The sequence below is a fragment of the Cynocephalus volans genome, chromosome 5 (genome assembly GCF_027409185.1).
Source record: "Cynocephalus volans isolate mCynVol1 chromosome 5, mCynVol1.pri, whole genome shotgun sequence".
Lineage (NCBI taxonomy): Eukaryota > Metazoa > Chordata > Mammalia > Dermoptera > Cynocephalidae > Cynocephalus > Cynocephalus volans.
In genome coordinates, this window is record NC_084464.1 from 22128408 (window position 1) to 22141780 (window position 13373).

The window sequence follows — 13373 nt, forward strand, 5'->3', positions numbered from 1 at the left end:
TGTTTCCCTCATTATTATCATTTTTGTCATTGGATCCCATTTGGTGCCAAGTGGAGTATGCGGGGGCTCAGGGGTTGCAGGCCCTGAACCTCCCAGTAGGCCCTTTTATCCCCCCGCCACAGGATGAGCAAGAGAGGGAACTGGTAGGATGATTCCTGCCACCCTAGTGACCAGGAGAGCCCGGGAGGAAGGTGAGGATGCCGCCCGCCTATTCAGCCCACAGAGAGACACTCAGATGCGGTGGGGGTTCCGTCAAGCAGTTCCGTTTATTTTCACACAAGCACCTGCTTTTATAAGCATATGGCAAGGGGATTTCCTAACTTCAACCTGTCATCTTAAAGGTCATGTGAACATGCATCTTGCTCTAATGCTTTGCTATTGCAATCATGCGGTGAGCATGAGCGTGGAAATATCTTTTATCCAATAATTTTAAACTATGTCTTTCCTTGGTCACTCCCCGGCGGCTTCCATCAGGCGCCATCCTTATCTCTCCTGTCCAGGCGAATGTTTTCAACAGATGACATACGCATATGTGGGTGGGGTTGTGGCTAGTTCTCTGCCCCGGGAGGAGGTGTGTGGCCTCAACGCCCCAACAGGAGTACACAACATTTCTGCTTTGCTTTTGCCTCTTCTGTCGCTAGACAAAAGCAGCTGGTTGGGCAGATCACTTTGCAAAAATCCTCATTGTACCCCACACTCCTATCCTCACTCCTGTTGAGGCACTGGTGAAACCTGCTAACAAGAATAAAAACTACTATTTTTTTAGCACTAACTATGCTTACTATGTGCTGGGCACTGTACCAAAGCATGTTATTTAATCCTATGAGTTGGTACAATTATCACGGTCTTGTTTTTTACAGATGAGCAAACTGAGACACAGAGACATCAAGCAATTTAGCCATGGTCACCCAGCAAAGGGGAAGAACCTGGATATAAACCCAGGCAATCTGGCTTCTAGGCCTATGCACACAATCTCTGTGCTATACTACCAAGGTGAGGTGCTTAGGGATGGCCAGAATGTGGCTGCCTCCTCCTCAGTGATCCAGCCATCAATGTCGCTTCCCCAGCTCAGCCGCTGCCCACTCCCAGAACCCCATCCTTGGGACCCACGGGAACCCACCATCGGCCCTTCCTCCTCCTCCTGCTCCCCTGCAACCCTTCTCCAGCTGAAAAAACCATTCTGGCAATTCAAGCCTGACGTCTTGTGAATTATGTTTCTCTAAACTGCAACATTAATAAGGGCCGTGTGTTCCTCGAGGATCATTAATTACAAACACGTTTTTATTTCCCACTGAAATACGGCCTGTGTTTCTGCTCCACACAGCTTTGGCACAATCTTGCCAAATGTGCCTGTGTGTTGCTTTTGACATCTGTTTTGACTTTCCAGCAAACAGCCCTTGTAGTTCCCTGCTCTCTGCATCTTTCTGCCTCCTTGGTGTGTGTCTCTTTGCCCACATGCTGAGAGTTCCCTTTTGCAAGCCTGGATAGAGGTGGAGGTGCCCACTGCTCAGCCTTCTCCAATCAAAACCGGTTCCCCTGCTGCTGGGAACAGTGCAGACTGGCCAGGGGTGAGGGAATCAAACAAATGATACCCTGCTGATGTTCCCTCTCAAAGACATCCCTGGATTTAAGAGGGTTCCAATAATTGGAACGCTCTGGGTAACTGGGTCCCTGCCTCTGCTCATGCAGCTTTCCAGAAGTCAGATCTACCGATGGACTCCACTTTTAGGCCTAGGCTCTGAGTCAAGTGGGACTGATGTGAAATCTGACAGGAACCCTCTTCTTCTCCCATCTGCTGAGGTTTGGAGATAGCAATTCTACTATGATGTTGACTGTCTCTGGTGACAGTGGTTAGACACAGGCACCTCTTGCTTCTACAGCCCATAAATTGAAGCAGATTTTAATCTCCCTGCATTGTTCCTATCCATAGACATGGGCTCTTGCTGGATTTCCACTCCTTAATCTACCTGAACACACCAATCTACCTTAGAATGTGTCTCCTTCTACATCAGTGATTTACAACCACAGCTGCATATTGGAATTGCCTGGGGAAAATGTACAAAACCCTGATGCCCAGGCCACTGCACAGACCAATGCAGAATCTCAGAGAGTGAGACCCAGGCATTAACAGTTTTTAAAGCTTCTTGGGTGATTGCAATACACAGCCAAGTTTAAGAACTCTTCTAATGCATGCTACTCAGAGAGGAATCCATGCAACAGTAACATGAACATCACCTGGGAAGTTATTAGAAATGCAGAATCTCAGGCCCCACCCCAGACTAACTGAATCAGAATCATCTACATTTTAATAAGATCTCCAGGTGATTCATATGCACTTTAAAGTTTGAAAAGTACTCAGGCTCAAAATGTTTTTCAAACTTTAGCATGAAAGAATCACCCAGAGAGCTTGTTAAAAATAAAAATCCAATTTTGGTAGGCTTGGGATGGGGTTGGGTATCTGCTTTGTTAACAAGGTCCCCAGTTAGTTCTGACATACACGGTCCTGGGACCACACCTTGAGATGCACTGCATCTAGGAATTCAGCTCAGGCCTCCTGGGCTGCAGACCGACAGCCGTGATGAGGCTCTAGATCCCGGGCAGCAGTCTTGTAGGAGAGGAGAGGTCTCTGGAGTCGGGGGAGACTGTCCGTTGCCCACTCCTGTAGCTGGGCAGATTCCAATCTTCTTGCCAATGCTGGCTGAGCTCTCTGGTCCCCGCTGAGGGAGGTCCTCTGCCCACTGTCCTCAGCTTGCCAAGGTTTGCAGTTTATAAAGAGCTATATATTTTTTAATTGAGATATAATTCACATAATGTAAAACTCATCATTTTAAAGTACTTAGTGCAGTGCTTTTAGTATATTCATTATAATTTGCAACCATCACCACTATCTAATTTCAAAACATTTCCACACCCTCCAAAAAGAAACTATCACTCAGTAGCAGTCAGCCCCAATTTTCTCTTCCCCCTCTTCCCAGGCAACCACTAATCTACTTTCTGTCTCTGTGGATTTGGCAATTCAGGACATTTCATCTAAATAGCATCATACAATGTGTGGCCTTATGTGCCCGCCTTCTTTCACTTCCCATGATGTTTCCAGGTTTATCCATGTTGAAGCATGTTGAGGGATGCTCATCCATGTTGAAGCATGCAAAAAGGTCTGCATTTTTGCTCTTCCCACCTACCACCAAAGGGCATGATTAGTCTTGACTGTGTGCAGGAGAGCTCTTTCTCATATCTCGCCCCTTAGCTCCCAACCAGGAGGCCTGCAAAGACAGCAGCATTGGCTACAGGCTGGGCACCACCAAGGACTGTTGGAACAAGAAAGAGTTTTCCAGGCCATGTGGTCCAACTGCCTCATTTCCCAGATGAGGAAACTGAGAATCAGGGAGGCTTTCCTGCACTGCTGCAGCCCCTCCAAAACACTCTGGGGCTCCCCAGAATGGAGAGAAGAGGAAGCTGTGGGAATGGGGGAAGGGCTGGGAGAGAAACTGGAAACAAGAAAGCAGGTGCCAGGAGGCATCTATGTCCGAGTCTGGAACGCCATCTGCCAGAGGAGGGAAAAGTGAAGCTCAAGGCTGAGATTTATATCTAGTATTTTCAAGTTTTCAGAAGACAGAGCAGACAAGACACATTTATTGAGAGATGATAAATTCCCTCTTTGCAGACTTATTAGAACTTGTATAGAGCTGGATCATAGATTTTTTTTGGCGAAAGTCCTTAAACTTTTATGTCCCGTCATAATGGTAAATGAAGTCTGGTAAGAAGTTTAAATAATTCTTCATTAAATGATCCTCCCTGTTGCCTGTTCCAAGCCTTTGCCCCTCCAGCTGGGCCTTGCCAATGGATGAGGCATCTGCAGACTCCCAGGGAAGCACAAAATCAGAAAAAAAAAATCTCTAGAATGGTAAAGAGTTGCTTCAAGCTAGAATTCAGGGACTAAGCTCAAGAAGGGCATAGGGTGGGCATAGTCTAGTGAGTAAATAACTGGATTAAACTGATTCTTGAAATTGGATATCTACTATGTGGTAGGTTCTTTAAGATTTAGTGTCCCATGTAATGCACTGTGACATAGAATTCTTATACAAGTTCCTCCTCATCTTCTTCCTCTCTTCCTTTGTTCACTCTGTTGCAGCCCCACTGGCCTCCTTGATGGTCCACAAGCAGCCTGCTGCCTCAGGGCCTTTGCACCTCATGTGTTCCTGTCAGCAAGGCTCTTCTCCCAGTTGTCCTTATGGCTGGCTCCTTCACTTCCTCCCAGCTTCTGTTTGAATGTCACTTACATAGACAGACTTTCTCTAGCATCAAAAATAGCTCTTTTACTCTTTTCCTCCTTATCTTGCTTTACCATTCAGTAATAACACGTAGCATCCAGTGACAAAAATGAACAAAAGAATTGAAAAAACTGTCACAAAAGAGGATATATGATGGATGGCAAATAAGCACATGAAAAGATGTTTAACATCGTTAGCTGTTAAGGACATGCCAGTTGAGAGTACAGTGAGATGTCACTACACGTCCACTAGAATGGTTCACGTTAAAATGACTAGTCATACCATGTGTTGGTGAAGATGTGTATTAACCAGAACTCTTGTATGCTGCTGGTGGAAATGTAATTGGTATAACCACTTTAGAAAATATGTTACAGAGTTAAAGATGCACCTACTATATGGCCTAGTCATTCCATTCCTTGATTTACACCCAAGAGAAATAAAAGCTATGTCCTTACAAAGACTTGCTCTCAGATGTGCATATCAACTTATTTGTTATAGCTTTAAATTGGAAAAGACTCAAATATTCATTGATAGCAGAACTGATAAATAAGCTGTGTTATATCCATATAACGGAACATTACCAAGTAATAAAAGGAAATGAATTATCAATACACAAAACAACATAAATGACCCTCAAAAAAATTATACTGAGTTAAAGAAGCTGGATAAAAATTAGTGCATGCTATATGATTCTGTTTATATAAAATTCTAGAAAATGCAAACTAATCTGTAGTAACTGAAAGCAGATTAGCATCACCTGTATTTGGGAGTGGGCTCATGATAGGTAGGAGAAAAGGATTATAAAGGGGGATGAGGAAACTTTTGGAGGTGATGTATACATTTATTATCTTGACTGTGGTGATAGTTTCACAGGAATGTGTATCAAATTTTAGGCTTTCAATATGGGCCATTTATTATATGGCAATTATACCTCAAGAAAGGTGTAAAAGAAAAATAAAAAAAAAAACTTTCCATCCCTAGGCTAAAGAACTGCATCTGTAGGGCCCTGGATAGTATGTTCTGACAGTAAGGAACCAGAACTTCTCCCTGGAATGATGGCATCCTGTGGGCACTGCCTGCTTGGAGAAACTTCTAGAAGTCAAAGCTACCAAGAGCATGAGGGAGGGCTAAAGATGGTTTATGCTCTATCTATATTATTCTCCTTCCACAGACCTAATCTGGTGTTCCCTCTGTTCCTTGGGCCAGAAATTTCTTGTTTATTTCCAGTCTTTTTAACCTTTTACCCCAGGCCCCCTGATCTCATAGCTGGAGTGATGGGCTCCACTTCCACTCAGCTCATTGTGTTGAAGTCTCCAACTATTATTGTGGATTTATCTCGTTCTTCTTGTGGTTCCATCACTTTTTGTGTCAGGTGCTTTGAAGCTCTGTTATAAGGTGCACAAACATTATGATGGTATGTCCTCCTTATGAATTGACTATTATCAATATGAACTGACACTCTGTATGCATGGTAATATTATTTGCTCTGAAATCTACTTTGTCTCATTAAAAAATTTTTTATTGTTTATCATTAGCATATTCATTATTACAAGTCATGAATTTTCTTTATGCCCTTTACCTGACTGATCACTCCCCAAACCCCCTCCCTCACTCCCCCCAATCTCTAGTATCCTTAGGTTTGTTCTCTCCTTCTGTAAGTTCAATGTATTGTTGTGATCTTTTCTTTTCTTCCTCCCTCCCTCCCTCCCTCCAGCCCTCATCCCTTCAACCCTCCCTTTCTTTCCTTCTTTCCTTCTTTCCTTCTTTGTGCCCAGTTATGAGTGAGAATGTGTGGTATTTCTCTTTCCTTGTCTGGCTTATTTCACTTAACATAATTTTCTCTAAGTTCATCCATGTTGCTGAAAATGGCAGAATTTCATTCTTTTTTTATGGCTGAGTAGTATTCCATTGCATATATATACCACATTTTCCTTATCCTAGGTTGGCTCCTTACTTTGGCTGTTGTAAATAAAGCTGCAATGAATGTGGGAGTGCAGGTATCCCTTTGACATGATGAATTCCATTCTTTTGGATATGTACCCAGTAGTGGGATTGCTGGATCATATGGTAGTTCTACCTGTAGTTGTTTGAGGAAACTCCATACTGTTTTCCATAATGGCTGTGCTAATTTACAGTCCCACCAGCAGTGTAGAAGAGTACCCCTTTCCCCACATCCTTGCCAACATTTGTTATTCTCTGTATTTTTGATAATAGCCAGTCTAACTGGGGAGAATTGATATCTCAACATGGTTTTGATTTGCATTTCTCTGATGCTTAGTGATACTGAGCATTTTTTTCATGTGTCTGTTGACCATTTATATATCTTCCTTTGAGAATTGCCTATTCAGCTCCTTGCTCATTTTTTAATTGGGTTACTTGTTTTTTTTACTGCTAAGTTGTTTAAGTTCCTTGTATATTCTGTATATTAAACCTTTGTTGGATATATAGTTTTTAAATATTTTCTTCCATTCTGTATGTTGTCTTTTTGCTCTGTTAACTGTTTCTTTTGCTGCACAGAACAGAAGCTTTTTGGTTTGATATAATCCCATTTATTTAATTTTTCTTTTGTTGCCTGTGCTTTTGGGGTCTTATTCATATAGTCTTTGCCCAGTCCTACTTCCTGAGTGTTTCCTTTATGTTTTCTTTTAGTAGTTGTATACTTTTGGGTCTTATATATATGTCTTTATTCCATTTTGAGTTGATTTTGATGTATGGTGAGAGGTACAGTTTACTTTCATTCTTCTATATATGGATGTCCAATTTTCCCAGCACCATTTGTTGAAGAAGTAGTCTTTTCCCCAATGTATGTTCTTATTGCCTTTGTCAAAGATAAGTTGGCTGAAAATTACAGGCTAATATCATTGATGAACATAGATGCAAAAATCCTCAACAAAATATTAAAAACCAGAATACAGCAACATATCAAAAAAATTGTACACCATTGTAAGTGGGATTCATCCCAGGAATGCAAGATTGGTTCAACGTACACAAGTCAATAAATGTGATATACCACATCAACAAAACCAAGGACAAAAACCATATATGTGATAATCTCAATAGGTGCAGAAAAAGCATTTGACAAAATTCCACATCCCTTCATGATAAAGACTCTTAGCAAATTAGGTATAGAAGGAAATTATCTCAACACAATAAAAGCCATTTATTACAAACCAATCGCCAATATCATCCTGAATGGGGAAAAGCTGAAAGCTTTTCTCTTAAGAACAGGAACAAGACAAGGATGCCCACTCTCACTACTCCTATTTGGCATAATATTGGAAGTACTAGCCAGAGCAATCAGGCAAGAGAAAGAAAGGGCATCTAGATTGGAAAGGAGGAAGTCAAACTATACTTGTTTGCAGATGACATGATCTTATATATAGAAAAACCTATAGACTGTACCAAAAAACTCTTAGAGCTGATTAACAATTTCAGTAATGTTGCAGGATACAAAATGAACACCCCCAAATTAGTATCATTTTTATACTCCAGTAACAAACTAGCAGAAAATGAAATCAAGTAAGCAAGCCCATTTACAATAGTCATCATAAAAATAAAATACCTAGGAATCAATTTAACCAAGGAGGTGACAGATCTTTACAATAAGAACTACAAAAATTACTGAAAGAAATTAAAGAGGACACAGAAAGACAGAAAGACATTCCATATTCTGAATTGGAAGGATTAACATTGTGAAAATGTCTGTACTACCCAAAGCAATCTACAGAATCAGTGCAATCCCCATCACAATACCAATGTCTCATATTGATACAGCCACTCCACTTCAGCTTTCTTCTGATAAATATTAGCATTTTCCCTCTAATCTTTTACTTTTAAGTTATTTGTTTCTCTTTACTTAAAATGGATTTCATGTAGGCAACAGCATATAGTTGGTCTTGCTTGTTAATGCAGTTTGGGAATCTGACTTCTAAATGGGATATTTTTATCATTTACATTTAATGGGATTATTGATGTGGTTGGGTTTAAATCTATCTTAAAATTTATTTTCTCTTTGTCCCATCTTTATTCGCTTTTTCTTTTTCTGCTTTTTTTTGGATTGAGTAATTTTTATTATTTCATCTTATCTCCTTGTTGGCTTATTAACTATACTCTCCCCTTTTTAATGATTTCATTAGTGTTATAGCATCCATTTTTACTATTTAATAGTCTATTTTCAACGAATATTGCACCAATTCACATATAGTATATAGATGGTACAACAGTATATTCCAATTTTCCCCCTCCTGGCCTTTGGACTACTATTGTCCTATATTTGCTTTTACATATATTATACAACCCATAATATAATGTTACTATGTTTGCTTTAAACAGTCAGTTATCTTTAAAAGAGATACATAAAATAAAGATGATAGTATTTATTTTTACTCACATATTTCCTATTTCTAATGCCCTTCCTGGATTTGTGTAGGTTCTGATGGCACCATTAAAATAAATATCTCACATGATTTCTGTGGATTTTATGGATGAGTTTCAGGTGGGAACAGTTTATCTGGGTGAGTCTGACTCAGAGTCTCTCATGAAGTTGTAGTCACATTGCTGGCTAAGGCTGTGTTCATTTGAAGGTACTAAAAACAAAGCTTGCTCATGCAGTTGCTGGCAGGAGGCCTCCGTTCCTCACCATGTCAGACTTTCCAGAGGGCTGCACACACGTCATGGCATCTAACTTCCCCTAGATTGAGTGATGAGAGAGAGAGAGAGAGAGCTCACTGCTGCAAGATGGAAGGCTCAGCCTTTGCATAATTTGCTGCTCTCATACTCCATGGCTTGTGTCATATGCTACCAGTCACCCAAACTAGCCTTGGAATGATGCAGGAGGAGCATGTGAACACTGGAGTTGGTGATCACTGGGGATCATCTTACGCCTTTAAAGACTGCCTGCCACAGGCCGAGCCCGTGGCGCGCTCGGGAGAGTGCGGCGCTGGGTGCGCGGCGCCGCTCCCGCCTGCGAGTTCGGATCCTATATGGGAATGGCCAGTGCACTCTCTGGCTGAGTGCTGGTCACGAAAAAAGAGACCAAAAAAATAAATAAACAAATAAATAAAAAACTAAAGACTGCCTGCCACACCTTGGTCTCCCTGGATTTTGTTTCTGCAACCCAGGGAGACTCGTGGGCTCCTTCTGGACCCCTTCTCAGCTTCTCTCATCACTCACTCTGGAGATGGCCCCCAGGCAGTAGGCAGAACGATAGTGCTCCTCTGGTTAGTTTCCCCTTTCTCAGGGATCACTGTCCTATACATGCTCCCTGATGTTCAGTGTCTGAGAACTACTGTTTTTTTTATTTTGTCTGTCCTTTTGTTGTTTCAAGAGGGAAGGTAAATCTGATTCCTTTGACTCCTTCTTGGCTGGAAGTAGACATCTTCACATATTTTAGTATAAATTTTAGTTGTTGACTGAGCCTTTAATCTGAGAATAGACTTTTTTGCGAGGGAGAGTAAATGGGCCGAGGGAACGGATGGGAGTTCTGGGCACCTGTGGTGGAGGGGCAGCTTGTGAGGCCGTGGGGTGAAGAGGGAAGGCTGACAAATACAATGAGGAATTGTGGCATGTAGCGGGCATCTTCCTGATTTTATCCAGGGCCTGTCTTTGTGATTTCACCTTCCTCTAGACAATACCTCTTCTTCCACGGTGGGAGGAAAAAAAACCTTTGGCATGTTTTTTTTGCCAGCTTTGACATATTTGACGTATGATCTTGCAGATTTCTCATTTTGCTTTGAGATCGTGCAAGACCCTGAGGGAGGAAGGAGACTCCGGTGAGTCCTGCATTAGGGAGGGGAAAGAAGGGAGGACAGGGCCAGGACTTGAATGGGTTGCCTGAGCTCTGTCAGGGAGGAGGACAGGAGCTTCCCCAACCAGGAGCACACTGATAGCTGCTTTTCACATCCACCTGCCTCCACTGACCACAACATCACCTGTCAGTTTATTAATTCATTTCTAATTTTTTATATTTATTGAACATCTACTAGGTGCTAGGCACTTTGGAACACAGCAGTGAGCAAAACACACACTTCCATGTTATCCTGGAGTTTACATTCAGGCAGGGGAGGGATACTAAAGCACTGATCAACCCGTGTCTACTTCACTGTCATTGTGGTAACCACCAAGGAGAGCCCTGGGTGCTTGGTGGGCAGGCATCAGAGGGCCCACTGGGAGGAGGATGTCCATGAAGAGGTCACAGTGCCCAGCTTGTCGTGAGCTTCTCTTTCAGCTCCCAGCCCTCTCTCTCCTTCACCCAGGTGGTCTGAGCCTTCCTGGAGGTGCTTTAAGATTGTAGCCATTAGCCTAAGTCAATGACAGCTAGCTCCTCGGAGCCCAGGTACTGCCTAGGTGGATCCAGCTCCTCTGCAGTGAGTCAGTTTTCTCAGCAGAATCAATACGCATAGGATTAAAATATTCCATTTTACAGTCTCCTGGGAGCTCAGGGACCTGTGGTTTTCTGTGTAAATATAAAGTCTAAAGTTTGTTGATTCTTCCTGATCACTGATTTTATCAGCAGAACTTGGATTTCTTACCCCACTTCCCTATATTTAGAAATCCTTGCCTATGGAAAGCACACAGGCCAGAAAGGCTGATGGACGTGGTGCTTGAGCATTGTTGGTGTGTGTGGGTACGCATGAATGTGTTTCTGTCTGCTTGTGTATGCATGCCTGTCTCTCTGTGTGTGTATATGTGTGCCTGTGTGTTTGTCTGTGTCTGTGTGTATATATTTGTATGTCTGTGTGTGTACATGTGTCTGTGTCTGCATGTGTGTGTGTATATGTGCATCTGTCTGTGCGTACATCTGTGTGTACATATGTATGCATGTGTGTCTCTTTGTGTTTGTGTATTCCTGTGTGTCTGTGTCTGCCTCTGTGTGTGCATGTATGTGTGTGTCTCTGTGTGTGCATGTGTATCTGTGTCTGTTTGTATGTATATATGTGCCTGTGTCTGTGCATGTCTGTATGTGTCTATATCAGTGTATATCTGTGTATATGACTGTGTGTATGTGCATGTGTCTCTGTGTGTGTGCTTGTCTGTGGTGTGCGTGTGTATATATAGAGTGCTTGCTCTGACATGGACCTGGTAGTGCAGTTGTTTGGATGAGGTTACAGGGTTCGTTTTCATTCCTCACTCGATCCCTTATTCTCACCTGTCCCTGATGACATGCGTCCCCAAGTGTCTCTCATTTCTACGTTGTGTGCCTTTTCTGGTGTCTGTTCCCAGCCACGTGCCCTTTCCCGGCCAGCTCTGTCTTGCTCCCTCTGCTCGTTCTCTGCTGACCCATCGGTTTTGTGAGCCTCCTCTTTCTTATGCCCAGTGAAATGCAGAGGCTGCATCTACCTACTGCTATGGACCAGTTCCTCTCCGACCACATCTACCTGCCTTGGGTTTCAGCACTCCACATTTGCCGACCAAAGGGATGAGTGTGTAAATTGCTGTGTGTGAAGCTAATATGTACACATATTAACTCACCTAAAACAAACAGCCATTCTGTGGGGCGGGTATGAAGATTATCAACATTTGCAGGTGAGGATACCAAGGTTGAGAGAGGCTCAGTAACTCAACTAATATCATACAGCTAGAAAGTGGCAGAGCTAGACCTCGCACCCAAGTAGTCTGGCTCCACAGACCCAAACAGCCAGCGTGTTACACTGCTCAGAGGAAGAGGTGACTTCCAGAGAAGAGAATCATCAGATTCAAGCAAAGGAGATTAAAGAAAAGGAAAGCAGCACTTGTGACCCCAAAACAATTCTCCAGGGAGCATGCCAAGAAAGGCCCTGGGGAGCGTGGAAGAGTGTTGCAGCTGGACAGATGGGCCTTCACATCCCGGCTTTGCCACTGACCAGAGGTGTGTGCTGGGTCAAGCTGTCTGACCACTTCTAGAACCTGCTTTACAGGACCATTAGCTCAGCTAATGGAGATACAGCTGCCGAGTGTCTGGCATCTAGCAGGCGCTTGGTAAGTCAGAACTCTGGTTATATTGATAGATGGGGTGGGTATATTCAGTGTAGACAGATGAGTGGGCACATCTCCTACACTGTTAACATCGAAGTTTAATAGTTTCCCCTTATTTTCCTGGTATTTGTGTCTTTCATTGCGCCTCACCTAAAGAAATACCATCTGTTCAGATCCAGTTAAACCTCATTCATTTAATCAGTGACAAATTGAGGTGGGGTGCGCAGTAGGTTTGGATCAGGTTGGGGAGGCCTTTTGTATAAAATGCATAGTCCTGAGCCCCACCCCAGACCTACTGAAGGACATTCTGGAGTGAGGTGGTGTCTGATAATCTGCATTAACATGGAAACTCAGGTAATCGTTATGCATCGTGAAGTTTGGAGATAAGCACTTCCACTCCAAAGGGTTAAACTGTTTACCTTGTGGAAACTTGGGGATGACTTTTCCGCCAGGGGTTCTCTTTGGACCTAAAGGTACTCTCAGCTAAGTCTGAAAAGTGGTAGGAGAAGGAGCTGGGTTAACTATATCACGTTCTGACTTGAGGGGCTGTGCTGGGGTGGCCAGAGCACCCTGGCTCTGACTGACCACTGTCACTCTCCAAACTGCTTGGAATGGGGGACTTGACTCCACCTGCTGCTGAAGTAAAGCCCAGTGAAAAGACAATTCAGCTCCACCTCTGGCCCTGCGGTTTTTGCAGTCTGCAGCCCCCAGAGTCCCCCACCCCACCCAGGGGAGGGCAACTGGTACACTGAGGTGACCTGCCACCTCCACCCCATCCCATCAGGCTCCTCCAACTCCCTCAGCATCCAGGACTGTGGGAACAAGTTGTCTTTCTTTCCCAAGGCTGCTGCTGGTCTCCTAGAGAGCTCTGTGTTCTGAGATCTGGAAAGCTTTTCAGTATTTGAAATGATTTTTTGTCTGTGTTGGGGTGGAACCAGCCCACTCCATGAGCAAAATCTATAGTGCTCAGAAGCGGCAGAAAATTGGCAAGGCTTAATACACCTCATGCCTGACGTGCTCCTGTGGCTATATATCAAAGGGAAAACAAATATATTGACTAATTCCACTCGGAAGAACATCCATAAATTACAGCTGTTTGAAACCAGCCCATTGTGAAAAAAGGTTACAGATGATGTAATTCGCACCATT